A 12,028-nucleotide genomic window follows, 5' to 3' on the forward strand; every position below is an offset into this window, starting at 1 on the left:
TAGGTGTGTTTATATTTGTGTGTGTGTGTGGGGGGGGGGGGTTATTGTTATCTTATCCCAAAGCAGGTTGAAGTAGGATAAAGTCCTAATCTACAGGGGTGGCTGGTATGGGTTCGGCCGGGTTTGGGAGAACCCATATCTAATGTTACGGCTGGTTCAGAGAACCTCCAAATCCCACCCCTGGCTGGCCCCACCCGCCCTTCCCACCCCACCCTTCCCAGGAGTCTCCACGCGGCCCATTTTGGATGCAAGGTAAGTGCAGGGCCCGCACGGAGGCTTGGGGAGGGGGGTAAATGGGCCTCCTGGAAGGGAGGGCCTCCAGAGCCCTGGGAAGGCAATTTTCGCCCTCCCAGAGGCTCGAGGAAAGCCTCCGGAGCCTGGGGAAGGCAAAAACGGCCCCCCAGGTGTGGTGGTACAGGAGGCTGACTGGGCCATGCCCACCCAGCAATCTGGCAGAGAACCCACTGCTGAAATTTTTGAAGCCCACCTCTGATAATCTATCATGCTGGTCCAGAACAGATTGCAGGTTGTCCTCAATTTACGGTCATTAAGCATGATGACATTAAGCATTTATCTCCTTTTCTGCAGTGGTCTTTAAGAGACTAACGATCCTCTCTAGTAGATGTGTATTATTCCATTTCCCAATTTGGGACTAAGGAGAGAACAACTCTGCTTAAGGGAGGACTAGAACTCAGGTCTCTCTGTTCCTAGTGCAGCATCTTAACCAGTTGCAGGCTGTGGGACTGAAAAGACTGAGCTGGCCAGATTTCCCCCACCCCCACTGTCTATCACTAAGTGAGGACTTGAACCTGGGTCTCCCTTCCCTTTCATCACCTTAATCCCACACCTTCATTGCTATACCTCTCCTGTGTGCGTCATAATTCCATCTCAGACAGGAAGAGCCAAAGATTATGCTGAGAACCAACTTGAAAGGAGATGATGAGTCACCAAGTGGGAAATTATTTGAGTCTCGTTCCTCCTTCCTTCTCTTTCCCAGCTCTGAGCCTCTTTTGCTTGGGGTCAGGAGGTTTTCTTTTGATTTTAGATAATTGGCATCTTTTTAATTATGATGGAGAGGACCCGTAGTTCTTGGACTTACAACAGTTTGTTAGTGACTGTTCAAAGTTACTGCAGCACCGAAAAAAGTGGCTCATAGCTTTTTTTTACACGGGTGTTGCAGCATCTCCATGGTCACATAATCAAAATTAGGGCGCCTGGCAACCGACTCATATTTATGATGGTTGCAATGTCCTGGGGGGTCAAGGAATCACCTTTGGCGAACATCTGACAAGTCAATAGGAAAGCCAGAATCACTTAACCATATTACTAACTTAACAGCTGCAGGGGGATCCACTTAACAACTGGGACAAGAGAGGTTGTAAAATGGGGCAAATTTCACTTAACAATTGTGTCGCTTAGCAACAAAAATGTTGGGCTCAATTGTGGTTGTTAAGTGGAGGACTACCCTGTAATTGGGATCTTCACCCATCTTATTGTTGTAAAAGGAGACGTATCATTTTCAAGAATAAGAGGATTGCCTGTCTCCACAGCTATTTGTTTCCAAAGTTCACCTGGTTGGAAGATAAACAGGAGTTTTGTTTCCCCTTTTAAAACAAAGTCCAGATAGGAACTGCAATTGTGCAATTGTAGTTCTGTTTCTTTTTTCTGCACACTTTAAAAGGCAGGACACTCTGCACACTTTGACAATGCATTCATGGGTGCCATTTTGACTTTTTTTTGAACTTGCAAACGCAGGAACTCTCTGGGCTATTCAGGAATAGGAGAGTAACAAAAAGGAATCGAGATGGTAGTTGCAACTGTGCAGCTACATCTTCACTGTCTTGAATTGCAACAGTCCAGAAAAGGAGTAAGGCTTCTGTTGTGGCCCACCAGATTCGGTCAGTGAGGAGGTTGGAGAGGAACATGGCCAGTCCTGGAGTCTGGGGAAGGCTCTGATGAGGGCTCTGAGTCAGAGGCAGAGAGGAGGCCAGAGTCATGCCAGTTATTAGCTGCTTTCAGAGTGAGACAGCAGTGAGGCAGACGAACAGCTGGAGCCTGTTCTCAGTGTGCGCATGTGCAGAGTTGCCAGACGAAGGGAATGGCTAAAGAACAGCTGAAGACTTAGGAGTAAGGCCACCGATGGACAATGAGCGGCCCCTCCTAGAGGAAATAAAAGAGGAGCTAAAGGGGAGTGGAGTTTGCAGGAGACAATTCATTCACTTAATTAGTTTGTGACTCTCCGAGACTCCTTGCCAAGTTTTGCAGATGTTGGCCTGGCACCTCTCCAAGCCAGAGAAGTTCTGACTGTAAATCCTCCCTTGAAAGACTTTGTTGAATGTGAATGAGCAGAATTCACAGTCAATTAATAAAAGGGGTTTTTGTCAGGACAAGGAGTTTGCTTCATGCTCTCGAGAATCCTCGGTCAGAACAGCTTCAGTCTTGTGGTTGTGGGTGCCATCTTGACTTTTCCACCCCACTTTAGAGGCCTCTGAAGCCATTCTGAGCAGTCCCAATGGCCTAGCTTCCTGCTGCTCCGATTGACCAGCCTTTTGTGTTTTGGAGGTGGATTTATTTCCTTTATTTAATTGTTACAAGTGCTCTTACGTATCCTTGGCTTTGTTGAGTCTACGCAAATGTAATCTCATTTCTGAGAAGGACTGCAATAAGGCCGAATGATCATATTGCGTACTGGTTCCCAAAGGTTCAATGAGGGGAAGGTGGTGGTTTTATTTGGTGTGTCACACTCTCGGTGCATGCGGGCAGATGGGAGGCCTAACAGGTAAGGTGAGCTCTTTACCTATGAACAGTGCAAGCTCTGCAAATTACACCTCCACAAAGACACTAAAACACCTACCTTTCCGTGATGTAATATCAACGTGGTGGGATTACATCAGAGAAAGCATCAGCATGGTGGAATCTGACTTGCATATAGGTAGTCCTTGACTGACAATGTTATATTTAATGACCTCTCAAAAGTCTTTGAAACAGAACTGATCCCTGCACTTATAGTCTAAGCATCCCTAAAGTCATGTGATCAAAGTTCAGGAGTTTGGCAACCAGCATATAGCCATTGAGAGAAACTAGATTCACTTACTATGCGATTCACTTAACAGCTGCAGTGATTGGCTTAACAACTGCAATTAACAACGATTGGCTGAAGAACCATGGCCAAAAGGACGTAAAATTGGGCATGACTCTATTAACAATCTCCTTGCTTAGCAACAGAAATAGCAATAGCACTTAAGACTTATATACAGCTTCAGAATTCTTTACAGCCTTCTCTTAAGCAGAGTCAGCCTCTTGTCCCCAACAATCTGGCTCCTCATTTTACCAACCTTGGAAGGATGGAAGGCTGAGTCAACCTTGAGCCTGGTGAGATTCGATCTGCCAAATTTCAGGCAGCCGGCAGTCAACAGAAGTGGCCTGCAGTACTGCACTCTAACCACAGGGCCACCACAGCTCTTCTTATTCAGTAGTGGTCATCAGTTGAGGATTACCTTTACCCATGATAGCGAACCTATGACACACGTGCCAGAGGTGGCACGCAGAGCAGAGGTGGCATGCATGCGTTGGCCAGTTGGTCTTCGGGTTTCCAGCACTCCAGTGTACACATATGCTCACACGTTATGGTTTGGGCACTTGGTGCTGAAAAGGTTCACCATCACTGACCTATATATATCTTAAGCATGCTTATTTGAAAAGAAAAAAAGCACCCACTGCTGCTTGTAGAAAAAGCATTCTGCCAGATAATCTACTGTCAGCTATTCTCCCACCTTTATATTATTTGAAATTCAATAAGCATCCCTTCTATCTCCTCATCTAAGTCTGTTAAATTTAGTTTCCCAGATTCCCATCTTCCCCCTTTTAACAAGACTGAGCACAGAAAGATCTGAAATCTAGGCTCCTGTACGGTGGGTGTGGGGGAATCTAGATTCATAATGACAAAAGAGTGATGCAATTTTTCCTGCCTCTTTTTCTGCTTGGGTTTGTAAAAAAGAGTTTAAGAACACGGAAACATTCTGTGGGCATCTGTCACTAATTTATGAAACAGCACGAATATAACTAAAGAGCACAATGCTACAGGCCTTTAAAATGCAAATTCCCCCACTGTAGGCTCTTTTAAATAAACTTTCCATATCTTACAGGCATTGCTTTTTTTTAAAAACCAAACTTTTCTGCTGAAGTCAAAAATGTTGAAATCCATCTCTCCAGAATGGATGTTTCACATCCAAAATAGAAAATTATTTTCTAATGGAGCCAGCATAATATTTTTACTAAATCTCACACCGAAAAAACCACAGAAACTCATTATTCTGCTTGGTTATTATGACTGGGAAAAGGCTTGTCAATACAGATAGTCCTATGACTTAACAATCATTCATTTAGCGACCCTTTGAACTTACACTGGCACTGAAAAAAGTGACATGACCATTTTTCACACAACCGTTGCAGCAGTCATATGATCAACATTCGGATGTTTGACAACAGGCTCATATTTATGACGGTTGCAGTGTCCCAGGGTCATGTGATTACCTGACAAGGATAATCAACGGGGTAGCCAGATTCACGTAACAACTGTGTTACTAATTTTAACAACTGCTGCGATTGACTTAACAGCTGTGGCAAGAAAGATCACAAAATGAACTGTCTTGCTTAGCAACAGAAATGTTGGGCTCAGTTGTGATCATAAGTTGAGGACTACTTGTATTTGGGCTGGGGGCTACACACATGTTGATGTAGAGCAAAACATGAGGTTGATAAGAGACATTTTCTCTTTAAAATAAATGCTACTTTCAGTGCAAAGCGCAAGAATGAAACAGAGTAAGTCACAAAAGAGAAACCGATAGATTCATTCGTCCTGCCACGTTTCACACGTGTTTTTATATCCCAAGGATCGTGTCCCCCAATTTTCTTCCCTGAAGCAAAATCTCCTTTTCTCAGCTGTAGGAACCACAAAAGGCTAATAATTCAGACTCCCCTCCCTCCCGTAACAAATCCTAAACCCAGCACCTTTCAAGATATGACATAAGGAGCCCAGGGGCACAATTAAAGCTAGGAATAAGTGCTGGAGATTTCCCATCATACTTGAAGATAAGGAAATTGGTTGGATGATTTCACTGAAATTCTCCAGGAAAGGGAGAAATTTTCCAACCGTTTCTTGAGGAGAATTTTCCCCTCATGAGGAAGCGCAACACTGCTACAGAAGACGCTCCATCCAAGGTCTTCTCTCCTGGTGTGACAAAATGGGATCTTCCTTCACCACCACCACTGCCATCATCCACGGCAGGTTGCTTTGGAGACAATAGATTGTTATTTGCAAAGACCTGAAATGTGTAGGAGAATAATAATAATAATAATAATAATAATAATAATAACTCCGCCATTGCCGGTCCCAAGCCCGGATGAGAAAGGAGGAAGGTTGGGATCAGGTTGGCATCTGGTCCCGTAAAAAAACCCCCGCCAACCCATACAATATGGTGAAAAAAACAAATAAGAATTCCATACCGCATCGGTCGTCGCGCGGGTTAACAAGGGCCGCGGCGGATGTTGGGGTCCCTGGACATCCGTCGACAAGTGGGCTACAAGTGGACCAGCCAACAAAACGACAAAAATATAGTGCAGATGAAAACCGTGCCATAATGGCCTGTTACTACAACTCAGAGCCAGAAAAAAGAGGCTATTTAAAGCGAATGTATGAATTATGGAAACAACAATATCCAGATTCAAATGTTAGTGAACAACGACTAGCAGATCAAAGGCGATTTATTATATGGAATAAAGTATTTAGTGAAGTTGAACATGAGGAAATTCAGGCAAATTGCAAAACCCAAAAAACAATATCACAAGCGGAAATAACTGATATTCAAGATACAACTAAAGACATTATAGTAGAACTCCCAGAAGAAGCTCTTGGGGAGGAAATAATATCACCACCACTAGAACCAGTTATCACTGAACCAACTGATGAACTAACTCAAAAACAAAAAGAATTGAAGGATAAGATCATGGAGCATTTTCTGCTTAATGAGGAAAGGCAACGTTTACCATCACTAAAAACTGTGCCAAAGAAAATTTTGGCCCCTATCATGAAAATGGTTAATGCAGTGTTTTCAACAATTGAACCAGGATCCATCTTGGAAACAAACCAGTTAATGTACAGCGCAGCTGTAATAGTCACTAATGAACTAGGCATTAAAATTAAAGTACCTAGTCATACAACAGAAAAAGCATCAAAGCCAAAGTGGAAAATCCGTTTAGAACAAAAAATAAAAAAATTAAGGGCAGATGCTAGTAACTTAAAGAACATGCATGAGCAACGGCTTAAAAACAACAAAATCATAGATCGGCTAATCAGGAGATATAGATTGGATACAAGAAACATCAATGAAGCTGTAGAGATTGTAAAACAGCAGATAACAGCAACAGCTAGAAAAATTGAAAGATATGAGGCACGAATCATCCAATATAAACAAAATCAGCAATTTCGATCAGACCAACGGCGTTTTTATCAAAGTCTTAATGTAAATGGTGACACCAAAAGTGAAAAACCAGAAAAACAGGCCACAGTTGAATTCTGGAAAGAATTGTGGGAAAATGCAAAGGACTACAACAAGGAAGCAAAGTGGATACATGACTTTCAGAAAAGCATTGGCAACAAACAAATGCAAGTATTAGAAATAACAACTGAGATGGTCAAAAATCGAGTTAAAAAGGTAAAGAATTGGACATCACCTGGAAAGGACCAATTACATGGTTTCTGGCTCAAATATCTGACCAGTTTACATGCAATATTGGCCAGGCAACTGAATGAAATTTTACAAAAGGGCCAAATTGATGAATGGTTGACAACTGGAAAAACATACTTGATTCAGAAAGATCCAACTAAAGGAACAACACCTGAAAACTATAGACCAATAACATGCTTGCCAACAACCTTCAAATTACTCACAGGCATTATTGCAGATAACATGATGGATTATTTGGAAACAAACAACATCTTGCCAGTAGAGCAAAAAGGCAACAAAAGAAGGAGCAGGGGCACAAAAGATCAGCTTCTAATTGATAAAATGATATTAGAAAATTGTAAGAACAGAAAAACGAACTTGAATATGGTCTGGATTGATTACAAAAAGGCATTTGACTCACTGCCACATAGTTGGATCATAAAATGCTTAGAAACAACTGGCATTAGCAAAAATATTACATCCTTTACTGAAAAGGCAATGAAACAATGGAGAACTGAGTTGGCAGTAGGGAATGAGAGCTACGGAATGGTTAATATCAAGCGAGGAATTTTCCAGGGTGATTCACTTTCACCTCTTCTCTTCATCATCACAATGATCCCACTATCAGTAATCTTAAAAAAAATGAAATTAGGCTACCAAACAGCCAAAAAAGCTGAAAAAATTTCGCATTTACTATATATGGATGATTTGAAACTCTATGGAAAGTCAGAAATAGAAATCCAATCATTGACAAATACAGTCCGAGTATTCAGCACCGATATTTCAATGCAGTTTGGCATGGAAAAATGCGCCACTGTATCCATAAAAAGGGGCAAAATCACTGCATCTGAGGGAATTGAAATGCCCAATGGCCAACTAATTAAATGCAAAGAAAATGAAGCCTACAAATACTTAGGCATTCTGCAGTTGGATAACATCAAGCATGGAGAAGTAAAAACTATTGTCAGACGAGAGTACACCAACAGAGTTAGGAAAATTTTGAAATCTAAATTGAATGGTGGAAATACAATCAAGGCCATAAATACCTGGGCAATACCAGTTATAAGATACACAGCTGGCATAGTTAACTGGACACAAGCTGATTTGGACCTTTTGGACCGAAAAACCAGGAAACTAATGACAATGCACTACAGTTTACATCCACGTGGTGATACTGATAGACTATACCTGCCACGAAAATCAGGTGGCAGAGGATTATTACAAGTGAAGCAAACAGTTGAAGAAGAAAAACATGCACTGGCTGATTATTTAAAAGAAAGTCAAGAACATCTATTAATCGAAGTAAAGAACAAAAATCTACTGAAGGCCCAACAGACAAAACAAGAATACAGAAAAGATGTGATAAAATCAAGAATGGAGAGTTGGCAGAACAAAGCACTGCATGGTCAATTTCTGGAAAAAATAAAAGATAAAGTGGACAGAGAACAAACTTGGTTATGGTTAAAAACAGGTACATTAAAGAAAGAAACAGAGTCACTAATCCTGGCTGCGCAAGAACAAGCTATCCGCACAAATGCCATTAAGGCCAAAATCGAAAAATCCTCTGATGATGCCAAATGCAGACTTTGCAAAGAAGCTGACGAAACTGTTGATCACATACTCAGCTGCTGTAAAAAAATCGCGCAGACTGATTATAAATTGCGGCACAATTCAGTAGCACAAATGATCCATTGGAATTTGTGCAAAAATTATAATATTAAAACAGCAACAAACTGGTGGGAACATCAGCCTGAAAGAGTCACAGAAAATCAGATGGTCAAGATCTTGTGGGATTTCCGTATACAAACCGACAAAATACTGGCGCATAATACACCAGACATCACACTGGTTGAGAAAAATAGGGTCACAATCATAGACATCGCAATACCAGGTGATAGCAGGGTCGCCGAGAAGGAACATGAAAAAATCGCAAGATACCAGGACTTAAAAATCGAAATTCAACGACTATGGCACAAACCAGCAGTGGTAATTCCAGTGGTAATTGGCACACTGGGTGCTATTCCAAAAGCACTGGAATTACATTTAAAACAGTTAAAAATTGACAAAATCAACATCAGTCAAATGCAAAAAGCCGCACTGCTTGGATCTGCACGCATATTGCGAAAATACGTTACGACGTCCTAGGCCCCTGGGTGGGGCCCGACTAGTAACCAATGCCAAATCCGGCGAAACAACTGGCCGCTGTGATACAATTGTATAATAATAATAATAATAATAATAATAATAATAATAATAATAATAATAATAATTATTATTATTATTATTATTATTATTATTATTATTATTATTATTGTACAATTGTATCACAGCGGCCAGTTGTTTTGCCGGATTTGGCATTGATTACTAGTCGGGCCCCACCCAGGGGCCTAGGAAGTCATTGTTGTTGTTGTTGTTGTTGTTGGACATTGGTGATCATGTTGGCGATCCTATTTTTATCAACAGCCGCACAGAAAAGTGCTGCTGAGTTTTGTCCAAGCCAGTCCCTTAGGTTTTGAAGCCTTGATGTTCTTCTTCTGCCTGGATCTCCTTTGCCTTCAATCTTTCCCTGGAGGATGAAGTGGAGTATGCCGTATTTTTCCGGGTGTCGTATCATATGTCTGAAATATTCTTTCGCTTTTTAATGGCTTTGATGATCTCCCTTGGCTTTCCCAGTTGGCTTATCGCCACCTCATTTCTTTTTTTTTTAAGTCAAGTTTTTTATTTATATATAAGTATTTTGAATTCAGGGTAATGTCCAAGCATTTCATTTTACAAAAGAAAAATAACAGATATACTGAGAGCAAATAATAATACATAGTAACTATAACCATATTTATAATTATATTAGTGTATTTGTGATCATGTTAATTATACTAGCATACTTATCATTGTGAACAAGATTCATATTTTACTTATACATGACAATGATCTTTCTTCAGGTAGGTAGATCTAATTCCTACCTATCTCTAACCATTGATAAAACCATTTAAAAATCATTTCTGATTTTGTCAACCCAGCTCATACATAACAGCTGCCTGTAAATCCACATTTCAAATGCTTTTAGTCTCTTCAAGTGGCTTTCTGTCAGGGCAGGATAGAAAATAGACATCTGACAAACCTAATTTTCAATCTTAGGCTTATGTCGTGACTGCAGAAGACCTTTTTCATTTTGAAGGATGCTGTTTGAGCACTCTCTGTCGTCTTTTCTTCACTGATCGTGTCACAGCTTTCATGTAGGAACATTACTGTATATAATTTCTGATTTGGTTGCACCAAACACACTCCTGGTCAGTCTTTACAGTTAGTCACTGACTTAAAAAGCATTTGTTAAGAACCTTTTGAACTTACAGCAATGCCGGAAAAAAGGGAATTACAACCGATCTTCACATTTACGACCATTGCACCATCCCTACACAATTACGCCATCCAAATTTAGTTGCTTGGCAACTGGCATGTATTTACAATGGTGGCGCTATTCTGGGATCACATGATCCCCATTTGCGACCTTCCCAACTGGCTTCTAACAAGCAAAGTTATTGGGGGAGCTGGATTTGCTTAGTGACTGTGTGATTCACTTAACAAAGGCAGTCATTTGCTTAGCAACCGTGGCAAAGAAAGATGGTGGAATCAGGCTGACTCAACAAATTTCTTGCTTAGCATTGGAAATTCTGCTCCCAACTGTGGTCATAAGCCGAGGAATACCTGTATATCCAGAATAGAACAAACCCTTGAGCCAACTCAGCAAAAATCTACCATAATTCAATGCTTACTTATTAAATGCTAGCAAACATGAGAAAAAAAATATAGCTAGGTGACAAAACTGGGCTAAAAGGCAGACCAAAGCAGGAGAAGAGAAAGATACAAACAATAAGCAAGAAATAAAAAGGCTTGGCTATAACAATCTACAATCATAATATCTCTATATTTCCAAAGAGATTCTGGAAGATTTCCAGAGCTGCTGGAAACTATCCAGTGAGCAATTGAGAAATCCCAATGGGTGATCCTTGGTTATTGCAGCCTTAAACTTTTTAAGTGCATAACAACATCAGAATAGATATTTATTTTAATTTGAATTTTTTTGCACTTGTGTCAGAAGCATCATGACACTTCTGGGTTGAAAGGATTACCTAGTGACATCACTGTTGCCAGGTGGGACAGCCAGTTGGATGTCCATCAAGAAGCTGGAGCGAAGGACGGGAGCTCAACCCCACCCTGCGGTTTTGAACACGGGCTTGCTAACCTCCAGCCAGAGAATGGTATTCAGCAGGCTCTGACCAGTTCTGAAGAACCGGTAGCGGAAATTTTGAGCAGTTTGGAGAACCGGTAAATACCACCTCTGACTGCCCCCCCCCCATCTATTCTCTTCCTCCCAAGTCCCAGCTGATTGGGAGGGAATGGGGATTTTGCAGTAATCTTCCCCTGGAGTGGGGAGGGAATGGTGATTTTACAGTATCCTTCCCCTGCCACGCCCACCAAGTCACAGAGCCGGTAGTAAGAAAAATTGAATCCCACCACTGCCTCCAACCCAGTGTCCTAACCCTGCAAGCCACTGGGCTTCCAGAATAAAAATGAAAAGTAGGACACCAGGTGATCCTTCCTCTATTCTACCCCATGCATTTGTTGACAGAGTCAGACGTATCCCACAGAACGAACCTTTATAAAGTCCTTTTGGAATAGTAATTTAGACATTTCCATCCTTTATACATTCAGCTTTCCTGAAATTAGAAACGCTCAACTGTTTTTATTGGCATCAATTCCTTTTCTTTTAAAGATTTTCCCACCTTGGGCCTGATAATGCTAGCACTCCAAAATAAAAGAAATCCCAAATAAAAAAAATCCAGCTTTAGAATGGTACTCCAGACATTCTTCCCCTGGTTAAAGATCATCCCAAGTTTTCTTGACTCCAGCAGCAGCGTGACCACAACTGCAGAAGTCGCAGAGGCTGGGGTGTGGCAAGCGTCTTGCTTCGGCCTGTTGAGATGCAGCTGAAAAATAAATAAATAAAAGAGCTGCCAGACCAGTAAAACTCCTCTGACACCAAGGAGGAATTGTTGCAGGAAGTAGCTTATCAGAAGAAAGGGTTGCTTCAGAAGGATGAAGGGGTTCCAGGTAAGTGGCTCACTGATCCGGCAGCAGGCGCTCCTCTGGCAGAGAGATTGAGGATTAATCACATTAAAAGGTGTTTATTCTCCCGTGGGCTACATGGGAACGGAGATGCCTCGTTAATTTTCCTACCTGGTGGAAAGGAATTGTCCAGCGTTGCCAGCGAGGGAAATTTGAAGACTTCTGGAGAGCAGCCTAGT

The sequence above is a fragment of the Thamnophis elegans genome, chromosome 12 (assembly GCF_009769535.1).
Source record: "Thamnophis elegans isolate rThaEle1 chromosome 12, rThaEle1.pri, whole genome shotgun sequence".
Lineage (NCBI taxonomy): Eukaryota > Metazoa > Chordata > Lepidosauria > Squamata > Colubridae > Thamnophis > Thamnophis elegans.